The following is a 24,143-nucleotide window of genomic DNA, read 5'->3' as shown; positions in this document are numbered from 1 at the left end:
CCACTCGCATCCTTTCGGATCAATAGAGTGTGCAGGCACAAAATCATGGACGGTGTTTCGAGCACCATATCTTGAGGGTTTCCAGTGATGATTCCAAAGGACGACATCTCCATGGAGATGTGTGGGGTTGGCAGTTGTACCGACAATGTGATATCATAGCCAATAGGATAGGCATTCATCATGTGCATCTTCTTTTTGTTTGTTTGCTTTGCCGACTTGTAATTGCTTGCCTAAGTGTATAACATGTCTAATTGCCTACTTGAATTATTTGCCATATATGCCTATACTTGTGTTTTACTTGCATTGATATTATCCGTGCTTTTTACTATATTTGAGGAGGTTCAGAAGGCAATGGCGATGGGATTTCATGGAGGATAGGATGGTGAAGGCTCTAGGACAGCGGAGAACTGTTAGATTAGAAAATCCTTTAAGATAGACTACCCCTTTTATCATGTTAAGATTTTATGTTATGCTTTACTGTTTAGTTATGCTTTTAGATGAATCTTATGATGGATATGAAGTTCTAGGATTGCCTTTGGCGTCCCGGGGTTTTATATCTTACATCACTGGGCACTGTTACCATACTGAGAACCTCCGGTTCTCATACCATATTCTGTTGTTGTTTTTCTGATGCAGGTCACAACCCACCTTAGTGAGTTACTTTGATGGTGGCAGAAGCGGAGGATCCTGGATATACTTTTGGAATCTTTTGTTTATTTTGTTTATATCTCTCACTTTTGTATTTTTCTTTGCCTAGAGGCTTACTTTGAAAGAAAAACTTGTATAAGTTGTTTTCATTGTTAGGTTTCTATATGGTCTGAGTTTATAGCTAGCTGGCTTAAACTTTGTAAGCCTTGGCTAGATTCGTATGTTATTATACTCTTATCTTCTGTTATATTATATTTGTTCCTTGTGCGTTAAGTTAGTAGTTTTGTGAGTACGTTTTGCGCTTTTCAAATCCTGTTTTTGAGCTATATCCTTCATCGGGCTTCTAGACTATATTAATTCTTTCTATATATTATATGTATGAGCTTAGAACTGTCGTAACTTTGATTAACCTTTGCTTTACGATGCGAGGTAAGGCTTAGGCTAATTAGGGTGTTACAAAATGGATAATGATGAATGAACTTAAATAAGATAGAATATGAATTGAGATGAGATTGATAATGAGAATAATGATGATCTCAAGATTGATAATGAGGATGATGATGAAGTGTGACGGGCACGATATCCCGGAATTAATAAGCGAGTTGAGGTAGAGGATTCCCTCCCATGTTGTGATTATGATTAAAGAGGCAATAAGATTTATGTTGTGAGGACGGTGGTGTTATTCCGCCTACGTATAGGCAAGTTGAGATTGAGGATTTTCTCGCTTGCTGTGCTAAACAAGTTGAGGTTGAGGATTCTCTCACTTGTTGGGGTGAACGAGTTTGAGGTTGAGGATTCTCTCACTTGTCGCACCAGAGGGTTGGATTGAAGGTCGAGGATTCCCTTCGGTTTAACTATGTGATTATTAATTTGAATATCGGGAAAGGCAAGCTGACATAGAGGATTCTCTCTCTTGCTGTGATGAACAAGATGAGTTTGAAGATTTCTACCCTTGTTACGGTGGGTGGTGCACGAAATTGTGATCATCAATGGCGCCATCAGCATGGTACGCTCAATTGCAATCTCAACTCTTTATCACAACTTCGCACAACTAACCAGCAAGTGCACTGAATCGTCCAAGTAATAAACCTTACGCGAGTAAGGATCGATCCCACGGAGATTGTTGGTATGAAGCAAGCTATGGTCACCCTGTAAATCTCAGTCAGGCAGATTCAAATGGTTATAAGTAATATATGAATAAAACATAAAGATAGAGATACTTATGTAATTCATTGGTGAGAATTTCAGATAAGCGAATGGAGATGCTTTGTCCCTTCCGTCTCTCTGCTTTCCTACTGTCTTCATCCAATCCTTCTTACTCCTTTCCATGGCAAGCTGTATGTTGGGCATCACCGTTGTCAGTGGCTACAGTCCCGTCCTCTCAGTGAAAATGTTCAACGCACCTGTCACGGCAGGCTAATCATCTGTCGGTTCTCAATCAGGTTGGAATAGAATCCATTGATTCTTTTGCGTCTGTCACTAACGCCCAGCCTTCAGGAGTTTGAAGCTCGTCACAGTCATTCAATCATTGAATCCTACTCAGAATACCACAGACAAGGTTTAGACCTTCCGGATTCTCTTGAATGCCGCCATCAATTCTAGATTATACCACGAAGATTCTGATTAAGGAATCCAAGAGATAAACATTCAAGCCTTGTTTGCTTGTAGAACGGGAGTGGTTGTCAGGCACGCGTTCATGAGTGAGAATGATGATGAGCGTCACATAATCATCACATTCATCATGTTCTTGGGTACAAATGAATATCTTAGAATAAGAACAAGCTGAATTGAATAGAAGAACAATAGTAATTGCATTAATACTCGAGGTACAGCAGAGCTGCACACCTTAATCTATGGTGTGTAGAAACTCCACCGTTGAAAATACATAAGAACAAGGTCTAGGCATCGCCGTGAGGCCAGCCCCCAAAACGTGATCAAAAGATTCAAAGATCTAAAGATGATCTAAGATCCCCCGATGAAAATATAATAGTAAAAGGTCCTATTTGTAGAGAACTAGTAGCCTAGGGTTTACAGAAATGAGTAAATGACATAAAAATCCACTTCCGGGCCCACTTGGTGTGTGCTTGGGCTGAGTATTGAAGCTTTCATGTGTAGAGACTTTTCTTGGAGTTAAACGCCAGCTTTTGTGCCAGTTTGGGCGTTTAACTCCCAGGATGTCTACTTTCCAACGCCGTTGAGAACGCGCCAATTGGGCTTCTGTAGCTCCAGAAAATCCACTTCGAGTGCAGGGAGGTCAGAATCCAACAGCATTTGCAGTCCTTTTCAGCCTCTGAATCAGATTTTTGCTCAGGTCCCTCAATTTCAGCCAGAAAATACCTGAAATCACAGAAAAACACACAAACTCATAGTAAAGTCCAGAAAAGTGAATTTTAACTAAAAACTAATAAAAATATACTAAAAACTAACTAAAACATACTAAAAACATACTAAAAACAATGCCAAAAAGCGTATAAATTATCCGCTCATCACAACACCAAACTTAAATTGTTGCTTGTCCCCAAGCAACTGAAAATCAAATAAGATAAAAAGAAGAGAAATATGCAATGAATTCCAAAAACATCTATGAAGATCAGTATTAATTAGAGGAGCGGGGCTTTTAGCTTTTTGCCTCTGAATAGTTTTGGCATCTCACTCTATCCTTTGAAATTCAGAATGATTGGCTTCTATAGGAACTCAGAATCCAGATAGTGTTATTGATTTTTCTAGTTAAGTATGATGATTCTTGAACACAGCTACTTTATGAGTCTTGGCCGTGGCCCAAAGCACTCGGTCTTCCAGTATTACCACCGGATACATACATGCCACAGACACATAATTGGGTGAACCTTTTCAAATCATGACTCAGCTTTGCTAGAGTCCCCAATTAAAGGTGTCCAGGGTTCTTAAGCACACTTTTTTTGCCTTGGATCACAACTTTATTAATTTTTTTTCTTTTTCTCTCTTTTTTTTCGTTTTTCTCCCTTTTTTTTGTTTTTCTCCCTCTTTTTTTCTTTTTTTTTGTATTCACTGCTTTTTCTTGCTTCAAGAATCATTTTTATGATTTTTCAGATCCTCGGTAACATGTCTCCTTTTTCATCATTCTTTCAAGAGCCAACCATTCATGAACAACAAATTCAAAAGACATATGCACTGTTTAAGCATACATTCAGAAAACAGAAGTATTGCCACCACATCAAAATAATTAATCTGTTATAAAATTCAAAATTCATGCAATTCTTCTCTTTTTCAATTAAGAACAATTTTTTTTTCATTCAAGAAAGGTGATGGATTCATAGGACATTCATAACTTTAAGGCATAGACACTAAGACACTAATGATCATAAGACACGAACATAGATAAACATAAGCATTAAAATTCAAAAAACAGGAAAATAAAGAACAAGGAAATTAAAGAACGGGTCCACCTTAGTGATGGCGGCTTGTTCTTCCTCTTGAAGATTTTATGGAGTACTTGAGCTCCTCAATGTCTCTTCCTTGCCTTTGTTGCTCCTCTCTCATGATTCTTTGATCTTCTCTAATTTCATGGAGGAGGATGGAATGTTCTTGGTGCTCCACCCTTAGTTGTCCCATGTTGGAACTCAATTCTCCTAGGGAGGTGTTGATTTGCTCCCAATAGTTTTATGGAGGAAAGTGCATCCCTTGAGGCATCTCAGGGATTTCATGATGAGTGGGATCTCTTGTTTGCTCCATCATTTTCTTAGTGATGGGCTTGTCCTCATCAATGGGGATGTCTCCCTCTATGTCAATTCCAACTGAATAACAGAGGTGACAAATGAGATGAGGAAAGGCTAACCTTGCCAAGGTAGAGGACTTGTCTGCCACCTTATAAAGTTCTTGGGCTATAACCTCATGAACTTCTACTTCCTCTCCAATCATGATGCTATGAATCATGATGGCCCGGTCTATAATAACCTCAGACCGGTTGCTAGTGGGAATGATTGAGCGTTGGATAAACTCCAACCATCCCCTAGCCACGGGCTTGAGGTCATGCCTTCTTAGTTGAACCGGCTTCCCTCTTGAATCTCTCTTCCATTGAGTGCCCTCTTCACAAATGTCTGTGAGGACTTGGTCCAACCTTTGATCAAAGTTGACCCTTCTAGTGTAAGGGTGTTCATCTCCTTGCATCATGGTCAAGTTGAATGCCAACTTTACATTTTCCGGACTAAAATCTAAGTATTTCCCCCGAACCATTGTAAGCCAATTCTTTGGGTCCGGGTTCACACTTTGATCATGGTTCTTGCTGATCCATGCATTGGCATAGAACTCTTGAACCATTAAGATTCCGACTTGTTGAATGGGGTTGGTAAGAACTTCCCAACCTCTTCTTCGGATATCATGACGGATCTCCGGATATTCACTTTTTTTGAGTTTGAAAGGGACCTCGGGGATCACCTTCTTCATGGCCACAACTTCATAGAAGTGGTCTTGATGCACCTTTGAGATGAATCTCTCCATCTCCCATGACTCGGAGGTGGAAGCTTTTGTCTTCCCTTTCCTCTTTCTAGAGGTTTCTCCGGCCTTGGATGCCATAAATGGTTATGGAAAAACAAAAAGCAATGCTTTTACCACACCAAACTTAAAAGGTTTGCTCGTCCTCGAGCAAAAGAACAAAGAAGAGAGTAGAAGAAGAAGAAATAGAGGAGATGGAGATGGTTTTGTGGTTCGGCCAAAGGGGGAGAAGTAGTGTTTAGGTTGTGTGAAAATGAAGGAGTGAAGATGGGTTTATATAGGGGTAGAGAGAGGGATAGGGTTCGGTTATGAATGGGTGGGTTTGGGAGGGAAAGTAGTTTGAATTTGAATCGTGAGGTAGGTGGGGTTTCATGAAGGATGGATGTGAGTGGTGAAGAGAAAGATGGGATTTGATAGGTGAGGGGTTTTTGGGGAAGAGTGGTTGAGGTGATTGGTGAATGGGTGAAGAAGAAGAGAGAGGGTGGTGGGGTAGGTGGGGATCCTGTGGGGTCCACAGATCCTGAGGTGTCAAGGAAAATTCATCCCTGCACCATGTGGCGAGCAAAAATGCTCTTCATGCCAATTCTGGCATTAAACGCCGGGCTGGTGCCCATTTCTGGCGTTTAACGTCAACTTTCTTGCCCTTTCCTGGCGTTTAACGCCAGTCTAATGCCCCTTTCTGGCGTTAAACGCCCAGAATGTGCCAGATTGGGCGTTAAACGCCCATTTGCTACCCTTACTGGCGTTTAAACGCCAGCAAGGTCTTCCTCCAGGGTGTGCTGTTTTTCATTCTGTTTTTGCTTTTTCAATTGATTTTGTGACTTCTCATGATCATCAACCTACAGAAAACATAAAATAACAAAGGGAAATAGATTAAATATAACATTGGGTTGCCTCCCAACAAGCGCTTCTTTAATGTCAGTAGCTTGACAGAGGGCTCTCATGGAGCCTCACAGATACTCAGAGCAATGTTGGAACCTCCCAACACCAAACTTAGAGTTTGAATGTGGGGGTTCAACACCAAGCTTAGAATTTGGTTGTGGCCTCCCAACACCAAACTTAGAGTTTGACTGTGGGGGCTCTGTTTGACTCTGTTTTGAGAGAAGCTCTTCATGCTTCCTCTCCATGGTGACAGAGGGATATCCTTGAGCCTTAAACACAAAGGATTCTTCATTCACTTGAATGATCAATTATCCTCTGTCCACATCAATCACAGCTTTTGTTGTGGCTAGGAAGGGTCTGCCAAGGATGATGGATTCATCCATGCACTTCCCAGTCTCTAGGACTATGAAATCAGCAGGGGTATAATGGTCTTTAATCTTTACCAGAACATTCTCTACAAGTCTATAAGCTTGTTTTCTTGAATTGTCTGCCATCTCTAGTGAGATTCTTGCTGCTTGCACCTCAAAGATCCCTAGCTTCTCCATTATAGAGAGAGGCATGAGGTTTATGCTTGACCCTAGGTCACACAGAGCCTTCTTAAAGGTCATGGTGCCTATGGTACAAGGTATTGAAAACTTTCCAGGATCTTGTCTCTTTTGAGGTAATTTTTGCCTAGACAAGTCATCCAGTTCTTTGGTGAGCAAAGGGGGTTCTTCCTCCCAAGTCTCATTGCCAAATAACTTGTCATTTAGCTTCATGATTGCTCCAAGGTATTTAGCAACTTGATCTTCAGTGACATATTCATCCTCTTCAGAGGAAGAATACTCATCAGAGCTCATGAATGGCAGAAGTAAATCCAATGGAATCTCTATGGTCTCAGTGTGAGCCTCAGATTCCCATGGTTCCTCATTAGGGAACTTATTGGAGGCCAGTGGACGTCCATTGAGGTCTTCCTCAGTGGCGTTCACTGCCTCTTCCACCTCTCCTAGTTCGGCCATGTGGATCATGTTAATGACCTTGCAGTCTCCTTTTGGATTCTCTTCTGTATTGCTTGGAAGAGTACTAGGAGGAAGTTCAGTAACTTTCTTACTCAGCTGTCCCACTTGTGCCTCCAAATTCCTAATGGAGGACCTTGTTTCTGTCATAAAACTTTGAGTGGTTTTGATTAGATCAGAGACCATGGTTGCTAAGTCAGAGTGGTTCTGCTTAGAATTCTCTGTCTGTTGCTGAGAAGATGATGGAAAAGGCTTGCCATTGCTAAACCTGTTTCTTCCACCATTATTGTTGTTGAAACCTTGTTGAGGTCTCTGTTGATCCTTCCATGAGAGATTTGGATGATTTCTCCATGAAGAATTATAGGTGTTTCCATAGGGTTCTCCCATGTAATTCACCTCTTCTATTAAAGGGTTCTCAGGATCATAAGCTTCTTCTTCAGATGAAGCGTCCTTAGTACTGCCTGGTGCAGCTTGCATTCCAGACAAACTTTGAGAAATCAAATTGACTTGCTGAGTCAATATGGCATTCAGAGTATCAATCTCAAGAACTCCTTTCTTCTGATTTGTCCCATTGTTCACAGGATTCCTTTCAGAAGTGTACATGAGTTGGTTATTTGCAACCATTTCAATTAGTTCTTAAGCTTCTGTAGGCATCTTCTTCAGATGAAGAGATCCTCCAGCAGAGCTATCCAAAGACATCTTGGATAGTTCAGACAGACCATCATAGAAAATACCTATGATGCTCCATTCAGAAAGCATGTCAGAGGGACACTTTCTGATCAATTGTTTGTATCTTTCCCAAGCTTCATAGAGGGATTCTTCTTCCTTCTGTCTGAAGGTTTGGACTTCCACTCTAAGCTTACTCAATTTTTGAGGTGGAAAGAACTTTGCCAAGAAGGCATTGACTAGCTTTTCCCAAGAGTTCAGGCTTTCTTTAGGTTGTGAATCCAACCATATCCTAGCTTTATCTCTTACAGCAAAAGGGAATAGCATAAGTCTGTAGACCTCAGGGTCAACCCCATTAGTCTTAACAGTGTCACAGATTTGCAAGAACTCAGCTAAAAACTGATGAGGATCTTCCAATGGAAGTCCATGAAACTTGCAATTCTGTTGCATTAGAGAAACTAATTGAGGCTTAAGCTCAAAGTTGTTTGCTCCAATGGCAGGGATAGAGATGCTTTTCCCATAGAAGTCGGGAGTAGGTGCAGTAAAGTCACCCAGCACCTTCCTTGCATTGTTGGCATTGTTGTTGTTTTCGGCTGCCATGGGTTCTTCTTCTTTGAAGATTTCTGTTAGGTCCTCTACAGAGAGTTGTGCCTTAGCTTCTCTTAGCTTTCGCTTCAAGGTCCTTTCAGGTTCAGGGTCAGCCTCAACAAGAATGCTTTTTGTCTTTGCTCCTGCTCATATGAAAGAGAAGAGAACAAGAAAATATGGAATCCTCTATGTCACAGTATAGAGATTCCTTGAGGTGTCAGAGGAAAAGAAAATTAGAAGGAAGAGGTAGAAGAATTCGAACATATCAAGTATGATGGATTTCGAATTGTGCATTGAGGAGGAGTGTTAGTCCATAAATAGAAGGATGTGAGAAGAGGGGAAGAAATTTTCGAAAATAAATTAAAAAGATTTTAAAAACATTTTGAAAAATTGATTAATGATTTTCGAAAACTAAAAGTGGGAAAGAAATCAAGTGATTTTTGAAAAAGATTTTGAAATTAGAAATCAAAAAGATATGATTGAAAACTATTTTGAAAAACAATTTAAAAAGATTTGATTTTGAAAATCAACGACTTGACTAAGAAGAAAAGATATGATTCAGACATTAAACCCTTCTCAACAGAAAAGGCAACATACTTGAAATGTTGAATCAAATCATTAATTGATAGCAAGTATTTTTGAAAATAGAAAGAAATTGATTTTGAAAGAGATTTGATTGAAAAGATTTGATTTGAAAAAGATTTGATTTTGAAAAGATTTTGAAAACTTGAAAAAAATTTGAATTGAAAACAGAATCTTCCCTCTTGTGCCATCCTGGCGTTAAACGCCCAGAATGGTATACATTCTGGCGTTTAACGCCCAAAACACTACCTTTTTGGGCGTTAAACGCCCAGCCAGGCACCCTGGCTGGTGTTTAAATGCCAGTTTGCCTTCCTCACTAGGCGTTTTGAACGCCCAGCCTTTTCTGTATAGTTCCTCTGCTGTATGTTCTGAATCTTCAATTCTCTGTATTATTGACTTGAAAAGACACAAATTAAAAATATTTTTTTGGATTTTTAATAATGAGGAATAATCACAATGCAACTAAAATCAAATAACAATACATACAAGACACCAAACTTAGCAGTTTGTATACTACTGACACTAACAAAATGAGAATGCATATGAAAAACAACAAAACACTCAAGTCAAGAGAATTTAAAGATCAGGGCAATGAAATCATCAAGAACATCTTGAAGATCACTTAAGACACATGAATGAATGCAAGAAGAACAGAAACATGCAATTGACACCAAACTTAACATGAGACACTAGACTCAACAAGAAACATACAATATTTTTGGTTTTTATGATTTTGTATTTTTTTTTTGGATTTTTCGAAAATTAAGTGGAAAAGAAAATAAAAGTATCAAAATTCTTAATGAGAATTCCAGGAATCATGCAATGTTAGTCTAAAGCTTTAGTCAAAAGAAATTAGACATGGCTAGCCAAGCTTCAGCAAGACATTACATTCAAGAGCTAAATTGATGAGAATCAATCAGCTTTGGTGATGATAATAACATCACCTTGAAACACTAGAATTCATTCTTAAGAACTCTGAAGAAAAAATACCTAATCTAAGCAACAAGATGAACCGTCAGTTGTCCAAACTCAACAATCCCCGGCAACGGCGCCAAAAACTTGGTGCACGAAATTGTGATCATCAATGGCGCCATCAACATGGTACGCTCAATTGCAATCTCAACTCTTTATCACAACTTCGCACAACTAACCAGCAAGTGCACTGGGTCGTCCAAGTAATAAACCTTACGCGAGTAAGGGTCGATCCCACGGAGATTGTTGGTATGAAGCAAGCTATGGTCACCCTGTAAATCTCAGTCAGGCAAATTCAAATGGTTATAAGTGATATATGAATAAAACATAAAGATAGAGATACTTATGTAATTCATTGGTGAGAATTTCAGATAAGCGAATGGAGATGCTTTGTCCCTTCCGTCTCTCTGCTTTCCTACTGTCTTCATCCAATCCTTCTTACTCCTTTCCATGGCAAGCTGTATGTTGCGCATCACCGTTGTCAGTGGCTACAGTCCCGTCCTTTCAGTGAAAATGTTCAACGCACCCTGTCACGGCACGGCTAATCATCTGCGGTTCTCAATCAGGTTGGAATAGAATCCATTGATTCTTTTGCGTCTGTCACTAACGCCCAGCCTTCAGGAGTTTGAAGCTCGTCACAGTCATTCAATCATTGAATCCTACTCAGAATACCACAGACAAGGTTTAGACCTTCCGGATTCTCTTGAATGCCGCCATCAATTCTAGATTATACCATGAAGATTCTGATTAAGGAATCCAAGAGATAAACATTCAAGCCTTGTTTGCTTGTAGAACGGGAGTGGTTGTCAGGCACGCGTTCATGAGTGAGAATGATGATGAGCGTCACATAATCATCACATTCATCATGTTCTTGGGTACGAATGAATATCTTAGAATAAGAACAAGCTAAATTGAATAGAAGAACAATAGTAATTGCATTAATACTCGAGGTACAGTAGAGCTCCACACCTTAATCTATGGTGTGTAGAAACTCCACCGTTGAAAATACATAAGAACAAGGTCTAGGCATGGCCGTGAGGCCAGCCCCCAAAACGTGATCAAAAGATACAAAGATCTAAAGATGATCTAAGATCCCCCGATGAAAATACAATAGTAAAAGGTCCTATTTGTAGAGAACTAGTAGCCTAGGGTTTACAGAAATGAGTAAATGACATAAAAACCCACTTCCGGGTCCACTTGGTGTGTGCTTGGGCTGAGTATTGAAGCTTTCATGTGTAGAGACTTTTCTTGGAGTTAAACGCCAGCTTTTGTGCCAGTTTGGGCGTTTAACTCCCATTCTTGTGCCAGTTCCGGCGTTTAACGTTGGGCATTCTTGAGCTGATTTGGAACACTGGTTTGGGCCATCAAATCTCGGGCAAAGTATAGACTATTATACATTGCTGGAAAGCCCAGGATGTCTACTTTCCAACGCCGTTGAGAGCGTGCCAATTAGGCTTCTGTAGCTCCAGAAAATCCACTTCGAGTGCAGGGAGGTCAGAATCCAACAGCATTTGCAGTCCTTTTCAGCCTCTGAATCAGATTTTTGCTCAGGTCCTTCAATTTCAGCCAGAAAATACCTGAAATCACAGAAAAACACACAAACTCATAGTAAAGTCCAGAAAAGTGAATTTTAACTAAAAACTAATAAAAATATACTAAAAACTAACTAAAACATACTAAAAACAATGCCAAAAAGCGTATAAATTATCCGCTCATCAGTGGGCAAGCGTGGTTGAGGATTCTCTCTCTTGCTATATCAGGGAATTGAATGGAGAAGGTTGATGATTTCCTTCGATTCGATTCCTGGCTGTGGTGTGAATGATTTAGGTTGAGGATTCTCTATCATTACATCATAGTCTCTCTCTGAATGGGAGGTTGAGGATTCCCTTCGTGTTGAGAGACGATATCTGGGTTAGCTATCGGGTGTGTCGGTGGTGCACGAAATTGTGATCAATACTTTTCAAAACATAAACAATCCCTTGTAATGGCTCCAAAGACTTGGTGCTCACTACCATGGCATAAACACAACTTCGCACAACTAACCAGCAAGTGCACTGGGTCGTCCAAGTAATAAACCTTACGCGAGTAAGGGTCGATCCCACGGAGATTGGTGGTATGAAGCAAGCTATGGTCATCTTGTAAATCTCAGTCAGGCAGACTCAAATGTATAATGGTGATGAACGAAAATAACATAAAAGATAAAGATAGAGATACTTATGTATATCATTGGTGAGAGCTTCAGATAAGCGTATGAAGATGCCTTCCCTTCCGTCTCTCTGCTTTCCTACTGCCTTTATCCAATCCTTCTTACTCCTTTCCATGGCAAGCTCGTGTAGGGTTTCACCGTTGTCAATGGCTACCTCCCATCCTCGCAGTGAAAGCTAATGCTAACGTACTCTGTCACAGTACGGCCAATTACCAGTTTGGTTCCCGCTCCTACTGGAATAGAATCCCTCTTTTGCGTCTGTCACTAACGCCCATCAGGTTAAAGTTTGAAGCACGTCACAGTCATTCAATCATTGAATCCTACTCAGAATACCACAGACAAGGTTAGACCTTCCGGATTCTCTTGAATGCCGCCATCAGTTCTTGCCTATACCACGAAGACTCTGATCTCATGGAATGGTTGGCTCGTTTGTCAGGCGATCAACCATGCATCATGCAACCAGAAATCCAAGAGATATTCACTAGGGCCTCAGATGCTTGTAGAACAGAGTGGTTGTCAGTCACCCTTGTTCATGGGTGAGAATGATGATGAGTGTCACGGATCATCACATTCATCAAGTTGAAGAACAAGTGATATCTTGGACAAAGAATAAGCGGAATTGAATAGAAGAACAATAGTAATTGCATTAATACTCGAGGTACAGCAGAGCTCCACACCTTAATCTATGGTGTGTAGAAACTCCACCGTTGAAAATACATAAGAACAAGGTCTAGGCATGGCCGTGAGGCCAGCCTCCCAAATGATCTAAGAACTAGATGTCCGAAGCTTTTTTTTTTAAATACAATAGTAAAAGGTCCTATATATAGAGAACTAGTAGCCTAGGGTGTACAGAGATGAGTAAATGACATAAAAATCCACTTCCGGGCCCACTTGGCGTGTGATTGGGCTGAGCAATGAAGCATTTTCGTGTAGAGACTCTTCTTGGAGTTAAACGCCAGCTTTTATGCCAGTTTGGGCGTTTAACTCCCAATTAGGTGCCAGTTCCGGCGTTTAACGCTGGAATTTCTGTAGGTGACTTTGAACGCCGGTTTGGGCCATCAAATCTTGGGCAAAGTATGGACTATCATATATTGCTGGAAAGCCCAGGATGTCTACTTTCCAACGCCCTATTGAGAGCACGCCAATTGGGCTTCTGTAGCTCCAGAAAATCCACTTCGAGTGCAGGGAGGTCAGAATCCAACAGCATCTGCAGTCCTTTTGAGTCTCTGGATCAGATTTTTGCTCAGATCCCTCAATTTCAGCCAGAAAATACCTGAAATCATAGAAAAACACACAAACTCATAGTAAAGTCCAGAAAAGTGAATTTTAACTAAAAACTAATAAAAATATACTAAAAACTAACTAGATCATATCAAAAACATACTAAAAACAATGCCAAAAAGAGTACAATTTATCCGCTCATCACAACACCAAACTTAAATTGTTGCTTGTCCCCAAGCAACTGAAAATCAAATAAGATAAAAAGAAGAGAATATACTATAGACTCCAAACTATCAATGAAACTTAGCTCCAAATTAGATGAGCGGGACTAGTAGCTTTTTGCCTCCGAACAGTTTTGGCATCTCACTTTATCCTTCGAAATTCAGAATGATTGGCTTCTTTAGGAACTCAGAATCCAGATAGTGTTATTGATTCTCCTAGTTAAGTATGATGATTCTTGAACACAGCTACTTATTGAGTCTTGGCTGTGGCCCAAAGCACTCTGTCTTCCAGTATTACCACCGGATACATACATGCCACAGACACATAATTGGGTGAACCTTTTCAGATTGTGACTCAGCTTTGCTAGAGTCCCCAATTAGAGGTGTCCAGGGTTCTTAAGCACACTCTTTTTTGCCTTGGATCACAACTTTATTTCTTTCTTTTTCTTTCTTTTTTTTTCTTTTCTTTTTTTTTGTGTATTCACTGCTTTTTCTTGCTTCAAGAATCATTTTTATGATTTTTCAGATCCTCAGTAACATGTCTCCTTTTTCATCATTCTTTCAAGAGCCAACAATTTTAACATTCATGAACAACAAATTCAAAAGACATATGCACTGTTCAAGCATACATTCAGAAAACAAAAAGTATTGTCACCCCATCAAACTAATTAAGCTAGTTTTAAAGATGAATTTGAAATCCTGTACTTTTTGTTCTTTTGTAATAAAAACAGTTTTCATTTAAGAAAGGTGATGGATTCATATTCATAGCTTTAAGGCATAGACACTAAGACACTAATGATCATAAGACACAAACATAGACAAACATAAGCATGAAAATTTCGAAAAACAGAAGAATAAAGAACAAGGAGATTAAAGAACGGGTCCACCTTAGTGATGGCGGCTTGTTCATCCTCTTGAAGGTCTTATGGGGTGCTTGAGCTCCTCAATGTCTCTTCCTTGTCTTTGTTGCTCCTCTCTCATGATTCTTTGATCTTCTCTAATTTCATGGAGGATGATGGAGTGTTCTTGATGCTCCACCCTTAGTTGTCCCATGTTGGAACTCAATTCTCCTAGGGAGGTGTTAATTTGCTCCCAATAGTCTTGTGGAGGAAAGTGCATCCCTTGGGGTATCTCAGGGATCTCTTGTTGAGAGGGGTCTCTTGTTTGCTCTATCCTTTTCTTGGTGATGGGCTTGAGGTCATGCCTTCTCAGTTGAACCGGCTTTGGATGCCATAAATGATTATGGAAAAACAAAAAGCAATGCTTTTACCACACCAAACTTAAAAGGTTTTCTCGTCCTCGAGCAAAAGAAGGAAGAAGAGAGTAGAAGAAGAAGAAATGAGGAAGAAGGGAATGGCTTTGTGTTTCGGCCATTAGGGGAAGAAGTAGTGTTTAGTTTGTGTGAAAATGAAGGAGTGAAGAAGGGTTTATGGGGAAGAAGTATTGAGGTGATTGGTGAATGGGTGAAGAAGAAAGAGGGTGGTGGGGTTGGTGGGGTTGGTGGGGATCCTGTGGGGTCCACAGATCCTGTGGTGTCAAGGAAAAGTCAACCCTGCACCAAATGGCATTCAAAATCACGTTTTGAGCCAATTCTGGCGTTAAACGCCGGGCTGGTGCCCATTCCTGGCGTTTAACGCCAGGTTCTAGCCCTTTTCTGGCGTTTAACGCCAGTCTGGTGCCCCTTTCTGGCGTTAAACGCCCAGAATGGTGCCAGACTGGGCGTTAAACGCCCAACTGCTAGGCTTACTGGCGTTTGAACGCCAGCAGCATCTTCCTCCAGGGTGTGCTATTTTTCTTCCTGTTTTCCACTTTGTTTTTGCTTTTTCAATGGATTTTGTGACTTCTTATGATCATCAACCTACAAAAAACATAAAATAACAAAAAAAAATATATAAAATATAATCATTGGGTTGCCTCCCAACAAGCGCTTCTTTAATGTCAGTAGCTTGACAGAGGGCTCTCATGGAGCCTCACAGATACTCAGAGCAATGTTGGAACCTCCCAACACCAAACTTAGAGTTTGAATGTGGGGGTTCAACACCAAACTTAGAGTTTGGTTGTGGCCTCCCAACACCAAACTTAGAGTTTGACTTTGGGGGCTCTATTTGTCTCTGATTTGAGGGAAGCTCTTCAAGCTTCATCTCCATGGTGACAGAGGGATATCCTTGAGCCTTAAACACAAAGGATTCTTCATTCACTTGAATGATTAGTTCACCTCCATCAACATCAATCACAGCCTTTGCTGTGGCTAGGAAGGGTCTGCCAAGGATGATGGATTCATCCATGCACTTCCCAGTCTCTAGGACTATGAAGTCAGTAGGGATGTAATGGTCTTCAACTTTTACCAAAACATTCTCCACAAGTCCATGAGCTTGTTTTCTTGAGTTGTCTGCCATCTCCAGTGAGATTTTTGCAGCTTGCACCTCAAAGATCCCTAGCTTCTCCATTACAGAGAGAGGCATGAGGTTCACACTTGATCCTAAGTCACACAAGGCCTTCTTGAAGGTCATGGTGCCTATGGTACAAGGTATTGAAAACTTCCCAGGATCTTGTCTCTTTTGAGGTAATTTCTGCCTAGACAAGTCATCTAGTTCTTTGGTGAGCAAGGGAGATTCATCTTCCCAAGTCTCATTTCCAAATAACTTGTCATTTAGCTTCATGATTGTTCCAAGATATTTAGCAACTTGCTCTTCAGTGACATACTCATCCTCTTCAGAGGAAGAATACTCATCAGAGCTCATGAAAGGCAGAAGTAATTCCAATGGAATCTCTATGGTCTCATTTTGAGCCTCAGATTCCCATGGTTCCTCATTGGGGAACTCAAAGGAGGTTGGTGCACGCCCATTGAGGTCTTCCTCAGTGGCGTCCACTTCCTCTCTTTCCTCTCCAAATTCGGCCATGTTTATGGCTTTGCACTCTCCTTTTGGATTTTCTTCTGTATTACTTGGGAGAGTACTAGGAGGGAGTTCAGTAATTCTCTTGCTCAGCTGTCCCACTTGTGCCTCCAGATTCCTAATGGAGGACCTTGTTTCAGTCATGAAACTTTGAGTGGTCTTGATTAGATTAGAGACCATGGTTGCTAAGTCAGAGGGGTTCTGCTTAGGGTTCTCTGTCTGTTGCTGAGAAGATGATGGAAAAGGCTTGCCATTGCTAAACCTGTTTCTTCCACCATTGTTGTTGTTGAAACCTTGTTGAGGTTTCTCTTGATTCTTCCATGAGAAATTTGGGTGATTTCTCCATGAAGAATTATAGGTGTTTCCATAGGGTTCTCCTAGGTAATTCACCTATTCCATTGAAGGGTTCTCAGGATCATAGGCTTCTTCCTTAGATGAAGCATCCTTAGTACTGCTTGGTGCATTTTGTATTCCAGACAGACTTTGAGAAATCAAATTGACTTGTTGAGTCAATATTTTATTCTGAGCCAAAATGGCATTCAGAGTGTCAATCTCAAGAACTCCTTTCTTCTGACTAGTCCCATTGTTCACAGGATTCCTTTCAGAAGTGTACATGAATTGGTTATTTGCAACCATTTCAATGAGCTCTTGAGCCTCTGTAGGCGTCTTCTTCAGATGAAGAGATCCTCCAGCAGAGCTATCCAAAGACATCTTGGACAGTTCAGAGAGACCATCATAGAAAATACCTATGATGCTCCATTCAGAAAGCATGTCAGAAGGACATTTTCTGATTAATTGTTTGTATCTTTCCCAAGCTTAATAGAGGGATTCTCCATCCTTCTGTCTGAAGGTTTGGACTTCCACTCTAAGCTTACTCAATTTTTGAGGTGGAAAGAACTTTGCCAAGAAGGCATTGACTAGCTTTTCCCAAGAGTCCAGGCTTTCTTTAGGTTGAGAGTCCAACCATATTCTAGCTCTGTCTCTTACAGCAAAAGGGAATAGCATCAGTCTGTAGACCTCAGGGTCAACCCCATTAGTCTTGACTGTGTCACAGATTTGCAAGAACTCAGCTAAAAACTGATGAGGATCTTCCAATGGAAGTCCATGAAACTTGCAATTCTGTTGCATTAGAGAAACTAATTGAGGCTTAAGCTCAAAGTTGTTTGCTCCAATGGCAGGGATAGAGATGCTTCTCCCATAGAAATCGGGAGTAGGTGCAGTAAAGTCACCCAGCACCTTCCTTGCATTGTTGTTGTTTTCGGCTGCCATGTTTTCTTCTTCTTTGAAGAATTCGGTTGGGTCCTCAACTATGAACGTGTGCCTTAGCTTCTCTTTAGCTTTTGCTTTAAGGTTCTTTCAGGTTCAGGGTCAGCTTCAATAAAAATGCCTTTGTCTTTATTCCTGCTCATATGAAAGAGAAGAGAACAAGAAAATATGGAATCCTCTATGTCCCAGTATAGAGATTCCTTGAGGTGTCAGAGGAAGAAAAATGGAAGACAGAGGTAGAAAATTCGAACTTATTAAAGAAGATGAAGTTCGAATTTTGTATTAAGGAATAGTGTTAGTCCATAAACAGAAGGATGTGAGAAGAGGAGAAGTAATTTTCGAAAATTAAGTAAAAAAAATTTTGAAAACATTTTGAAAAACACTAATTGATTCTCAAAAACTAAGAATAGAAAAAGAATCAAGTGATTTTTGAAAAAGATTTGAAATTAGAAATCAAAAAGATATGATTGAAAACTTATTTTGAAAAAGATGTGATTGAAAAATTATGGTTTTAAAAAGATATGATTGAAAAGATATGATTTGAAAACAATTTTTAAAAGATATGATTTGAAAACAATTTTAAAAGATATGATCTGAAAACAATTTTAAAAAGATTTGATTTTAAAAATTAATGACTTGCCTAACAAGAAAAGATATGATTCAAACATAAAACCTTCCTCAACAGAAAAGGCAAAAAATGTTCAATCAAATCATTAATTGTTAGTAAGTATCTTTGAAAAAGGAAAGAAATTGATTTTGAAAATATTTGATTGAAAAGATATGGTTTGAAAAAGATTTGATTTTGAAAAACTTTGAAAACTTGAAAAAAATTGATTTTGAAAACAAAATCTTCCCCCTTTGCCATCCTGGCGTTAAACGCCCAGAATGGTGCACATTCTGGCGTTTAACGCCCAAAACTATACCCTTTTGGGCGTTAAACGCCCAGCCAGGCACCCTGGCTGGCGTTTAAACGCCAGTCTGTCTTCTTCACTGGGCATTTTTGAATGCCCAGCTTTTTCTGTGTGATTCCTCTGCAGTATGTTCTGAATCTTCAATTCTCTGTATTATTGACTTGAAAAGACACAAATTAAAAATATTTTTGGATTTTTAATAATAAGGAATAATCAAATAACAATGCATGCAAGACACCAAACTTAGCAGTTTGTATACTATTGACACTAACAAAATGAGAATGCATATAACAACAAAACACTCAAGTCAATAGAATTCAAAGATCAAAACAAGGAAATCATCAAGAACATCTTGAAGATTAATGAAGACACATGAATGAATGCAAGAAGAACAGAAACATGCAATTGACACCAAACTTAAGATGAGACTCTAGACTCAAACAAGAAATATTTTTGGATTTTATGATTTTGTAATTTTTTTTTGGATTTTTCGAAAATTAAGTGAAAAGGAAAATAAAGGTATCAAAATTCTTAATGAGAATTCCAGGAATCATGCAATGTTAGTCTAAAGCTTTAGTCTAAAGAAATTAGACATGGCCGGCCAAGCTTCAGCAGGACATTGCATTCAAGAGCTAAATTGATGAGAATCAATCAGCCTTGGTGATGATAAGAACATCACCTTGAAACACTAGAATTCATTCTTAAGAACTCTGAAGAAAAATGCCTAATCTAAGCAACAAGATGAACCGTCAGTTGTCCATACACAAGAACAATCCCCGGCAACGGCGCCAAAAACTTGGTGCACGAAATTGTGATCAATACTTTTCAAAACATAAACAATCCCTAGTAATAGCTCCAAAGACTTGGTGCTCACTACCATGGCATAAACACAACTTCGCACAACTAACCAGCAAGTGCACTGGGTCGTCCAAGTAATAAACCTTACGCGAGTAAGGGTCGATCCCATGGAGATTGGTGGTATGAAGCAAGCTATGGTCATCTTGTAAATCTCAGTCAGGCAGACTCAAATGTATAATGGTGATGAACGAAAATAACATAAAAGATAAAGATAGAGATACTTATGTATATCATTGGTGAGAGCTTCAGATAAGCGTATGAAGATGCCTTCCCTTCCGTCTCTCTGCTTTCCTACTGCCTTTATCCAATCCTTCTTACTCCTTTCCATGGCAAGCTCGTGTAGGGTTTCACCGTTGTCAATGGCTACCTCCCATCCTCGCAGTGAAAGCTAATGCTAACGTACTCTGTCACAGTACGGCCAATCACCGGTTTGGTTCCCGCTCCTACTGGAATAGAATCCCTCTTTTGCGTCTGTCACTAACGCCCAGCAGGTTAAAGTTTGAAGCACGTCACAGTCATTCAATCATTGAATCCTACTCAGAATACCACAGACAAGGTTAGACCTTCCGGATTCTCTTGAATGCCGCCATCAGTTCTTGCCTATACCACGAAGACTCTGATCTCACGGAATGGTTGGCTCGTTTGTCAGGCGATCAACCATGCATCATGCAACCAGAAATCCAAGAGATATTCACTAGGGCCTCAGATGCTTGTAGAACAGAGTGGTTGTCAGTCACCCTTGTTCATGGGTGAGAATGATGATGAGTGTCACGGATCATCACATTCATCAAGTTGAAGAACAAGTGATATCTTGGACAAAGAATAAGCGGAATTGAATAGAAGAACAATAGTAATTGCATTAATACTCGAGGTACAGCAGAGCTCCACACCTTAATCTATGGTGTGTAGAAACTCCACCGTTGAAAATACATAAGAACAAGGTCTAGGCATGGCCGTGAGGCCAGCCTCCCAAATGATCTAAGAACTAGATGTCCGAAGCTTTTTTTTTTAAATACAATAGTAAAAGGTCCTATATATAGAGAACTAGTAGCCTAGGGTGTACAGAGATGAGTAAATGACATAAAAATCCACTTCCGGGCCCACTTGGTGTGTGATTGGGCTGAGCAATGAAGCATTTTCGTGTAGAGACTCTTCTTGGAGTTAAACGCCAGCTTTTATGCCTGTTTGGGCGTTTAACTCCCAATTAGGTGCCAGTTCCGGCGTTTAACGCTGGAATTTCTGTAGGTGACTTTGAACGCCGGTTTGGGCCATCAAATCTTGGGCAAAGTATGGACTATCATATATTGCTGGAAAGCCCAGGATGTCTACTTTCCAACGCCGTTGAGAGCGCGCCAATTGGGCTTCTGTAGCTCCAGAAAATCCACTTCGAGTGTAGGGAGGTCAGAATCCAACAGCATCTGCAGTCCTTTTGAGTCTCTGGATCAGATTTTTGCTCAGATCCCTCAATTTCAGCCAGAAAATACCTGAAATCACAGAAAAACACACAAACTCATAGTAAAGTCTAGAAAAGTGAATTTTAACTAAAAACTAATAAAAATATACTACTAACTAGATCATATCAAAAACATACTAAAAACAATGCCAAAAAGCGTACAATTTATCCGCTCATCAGTCGGGTCGGCTGTATACTGGCAGATGAGCTCATTGGCCATAGGGTAGGCATACATCATTCGCATATGTTTAATTTGTTTGGGTTCGCTTAATTATATGAGTTTGCCTAATTGAATATGTAACATGCTTAACTGCTACTTGCTTATTTGCATTAATTGTCTTACTTGTGTATTACTTGTTTGTATTATTTGTGTTTGTATAACTGAGAGGTCCCTCATACTGGTGTTAGTTGACGCTGAGGGCTGTCTTTATTGAAATGAAATGATGAGATAACTGATTAACAATGATGAATACTGAAAGAGATTATTTGAGTTCTCTGAGTAGACGCAGTGAAGTGATTTCACTTGCTCTAGGTGAAAATGTGAAGTATTGATATATAATCACTGAGTCGAATTAGTTGGTGCTAGTTCTGGTCATGGTTCTGCAATAAATTGGAAGTTGGAAAAGATTATAAATTGAATTAGACTTGGTATTCCCTAGGACAGTTGCCTAAGTTATGGATTAGTGAAAACCTAGGGTGGACAATTGATGAAAGAAAGATTAAGATGCTTAGTGAGTTCTTATTATAGTGCATTGTATTTATTTGGAACTTTAACCGTACTAGGAACTCATGGATCGGGAGTTCTCATTCCGTATATATTCTCTATTTTTCAGATGCAGGTCCAGGTGCTCAACAGTGAGCTGTAGTTGATCTGAAAGATGGCAAAGATCATTGGACTCTGTTTTACTTTTGATTAGAATCTCTCCGAACTTATTTTGAAAATCTTTTATTATGTATTTATTTCCTTTTGAAAACTTACCTGTAGAGGCTTTGATGTATATTCTAGGAGAGATAGGAAAATTACTGTTGTCAACTGATTTTATTGCTGTACTCTAGTCGGCCTAAACTTCACCAGTTGTGACTAGTGGCCATTATATTCATGTCTATATACATATATGTACCTTGTCTTTATTCTATTCTTCCTTATTATTATACCTTTCCTTGATTCGCTATCCAAACATGTTTTATCTTCTTTTCTTCGATACGAGAGTGTTTTCGATTGTGATTTTATTTTGCTCCTTGTCAAGCTTTTCGATTAATACTTCTTTCAATTATATATATATGTATGTATTATAATCCACCTGAGAGTCGTACCACCATAATACCATTGACTTATGACTCGAGCATAAGAATTTAAATATTAGGGTATTACATCATATATATATGTGCCACAACTTTCAGTATAATGGTAACCTCACTCACCGACAATACAAGTGAGTTTCCAGCCTTTATCTTTCGATAAGAGTAGCTAGTAACGAGGCATATCTTCTGATTTCCTCAATTATCAAGACGTAGTAAAACCCCATTATCTGTAAGGAATCATCAACCATCGAATTTAACATCTCTGATGAATCAAGTTTACGGGGTAGAAGGTTTTTACAACAAAAAATTTATAATAATAATTTTTTATTATTTTTGAAAACTAATTAAAAAATCTAATTACTTACTAATAACGCTAATAACAAATTGTAATAAAAAAATTATTAATTTCATAAATCATATAATTAAATATATCACGAAAAATTTGATTTATTAATATTTATACTATTTATTAACTTTTGTAATTACAAATTAAGATAAAATAATATTATAATAGCTAATAAGATTGTTATAATAGAAAAATTGAGAAAAATATTTATTAATATTTTAATCATTTAATAGTTTTAATAATTAAATTAAAATATGATTATTATTAATTATTAAAATATAATTATATATTGTTTTTTATTTATACCAAAATATATAATTATTAAAATATTGATATTATTTTTTAATTTTAATAATTACAAATTAAGATAAATTAATATTGCTAATTACAACTATTTAAGTTAAAATATATCACAAAAATACAAAAATTCATTTATTTATTTTTAGAAAATAATGATTAAAAATATTAATTATTTATTAATTACAATAATAGCATATAATTATAATAAAAATATAATAAATATTACATGTATTTATCTTATAATAATACAATATTGAAATTAAATACATCTCAAAAATATAAAATCCGAATATTTTTATTTTCTAACTGAAAATATAATTATTAATGTTTATTAATTTTAATAATTACAAATTAAAATAAAATAATAATACTAAATAAAATTATTTAAGTTAACATAATACAACATTATAATAAAAATTATCCAAAAAATAAAATACTAATGGTAATTAATTAAAAATAGTAAATAGTAGTTAATTAAACCAAGAGCATATTATCAGAATATAATGCTAACACTAAAAATAATATTAACTAATAAATAAAAAAAATTTATATAATTATAATACTCCAAATAATTGATAATATGTTCTACTTGAAATATAATTACGAACCTTTTTGTTAAATACACTCTAAGTAAATACACTAAATACTCTCTATTTCTTCCTTTAAACTCACTAAACTCTTAGAATTTTACTAAACTTTCTCCTCTCCCTATTCTTTCTTTTTGTTTCTGAATAAAATTTGGTTCTTTCTCTCTGTCTCTTGGATTCTACAAATCAATGCGGTACTTTTTTTACTTTTGATATAATTACAATATGTTATTATGTGATTAAAAAAGTCATATAAAAATTAATTCAGGTTGGTCGAATAGTTAATTTATTTGTTTATTTAAATAAGTGTCAAAAAAATTTCATATACATACAAAATTTAATTTATTGGTCAACAATAAACTTTTAAATAAAATATTTGATCTACAACAAATTCATTTTTGATCTACTAGAATAGAGATACTGTGGAAAAAAAATGAGGAAGAGCTGTATGAAGAAAATGGTTTAGAGTAAACTTGGCAAATTTATTCCTACATCTAGTGTTGTTTTGTTAGTCCTTATCGGGTGGTTGTCCTATACATGCATTTTCTGTTTTCAAAATTCAGTGATGCTATTCCGTATAAAAAAGCAATGACACCAAAATGGTACAAAACAGTAAATCAATCCAATAATGGTTGAAATCACGGGTGAGTTGATTGAGTTGATTGAAGATCAACAAAGGAAAAAAAAAATAAAAAAAAATTTAAAACAGAATAAATTGTTTCAATCGAAATATTCACTTGATATGAATGTTAAGGTCCAGGGTTCTAAGCCACTT

At 38.1% G+C, this 24,143-nt stretch overlaps 1 non-coding gene across 1 annotated transcript; it reads left to right on the top strand.

Moving 5' to 3' along the window:
- Positions 1–17,110: 17,110 nt before the first annotated feature.
- On the top strand, positions 17,111–17,218 carry LOC130953451 (small nucleolar RNA R71). The gene has a single exon (XR_009075621.1). It is a non-coding gene; the product is annotated as a small nucleolar RNA R71 (small nucleolar RNA).
- The last annotated feature ends 6,925 nt before the right edge of the window (positions 17,219–24,143 follow it).

This window comes from Arachis stenosperma, chromosome 9, assembly GCF_014773155.1.
Source record: "Arachis stenosperma cultivar V10309 chromosome 9, arast.V10309.gnm1.PFL2, whole genome shotgun sequence".
Taxonomy (NCBI): Eukaryota; Viridiplantae; Streptophyta; class Magnoliopsida; order Fabales; family Fabaceae; genus Arachis; species Arachis stenosperma.
The sequence above is the reverse complement of the archived record's forward strand: the minus strand, read 5'-3'. Positions and strand labels throughout refer to the sequence as shown.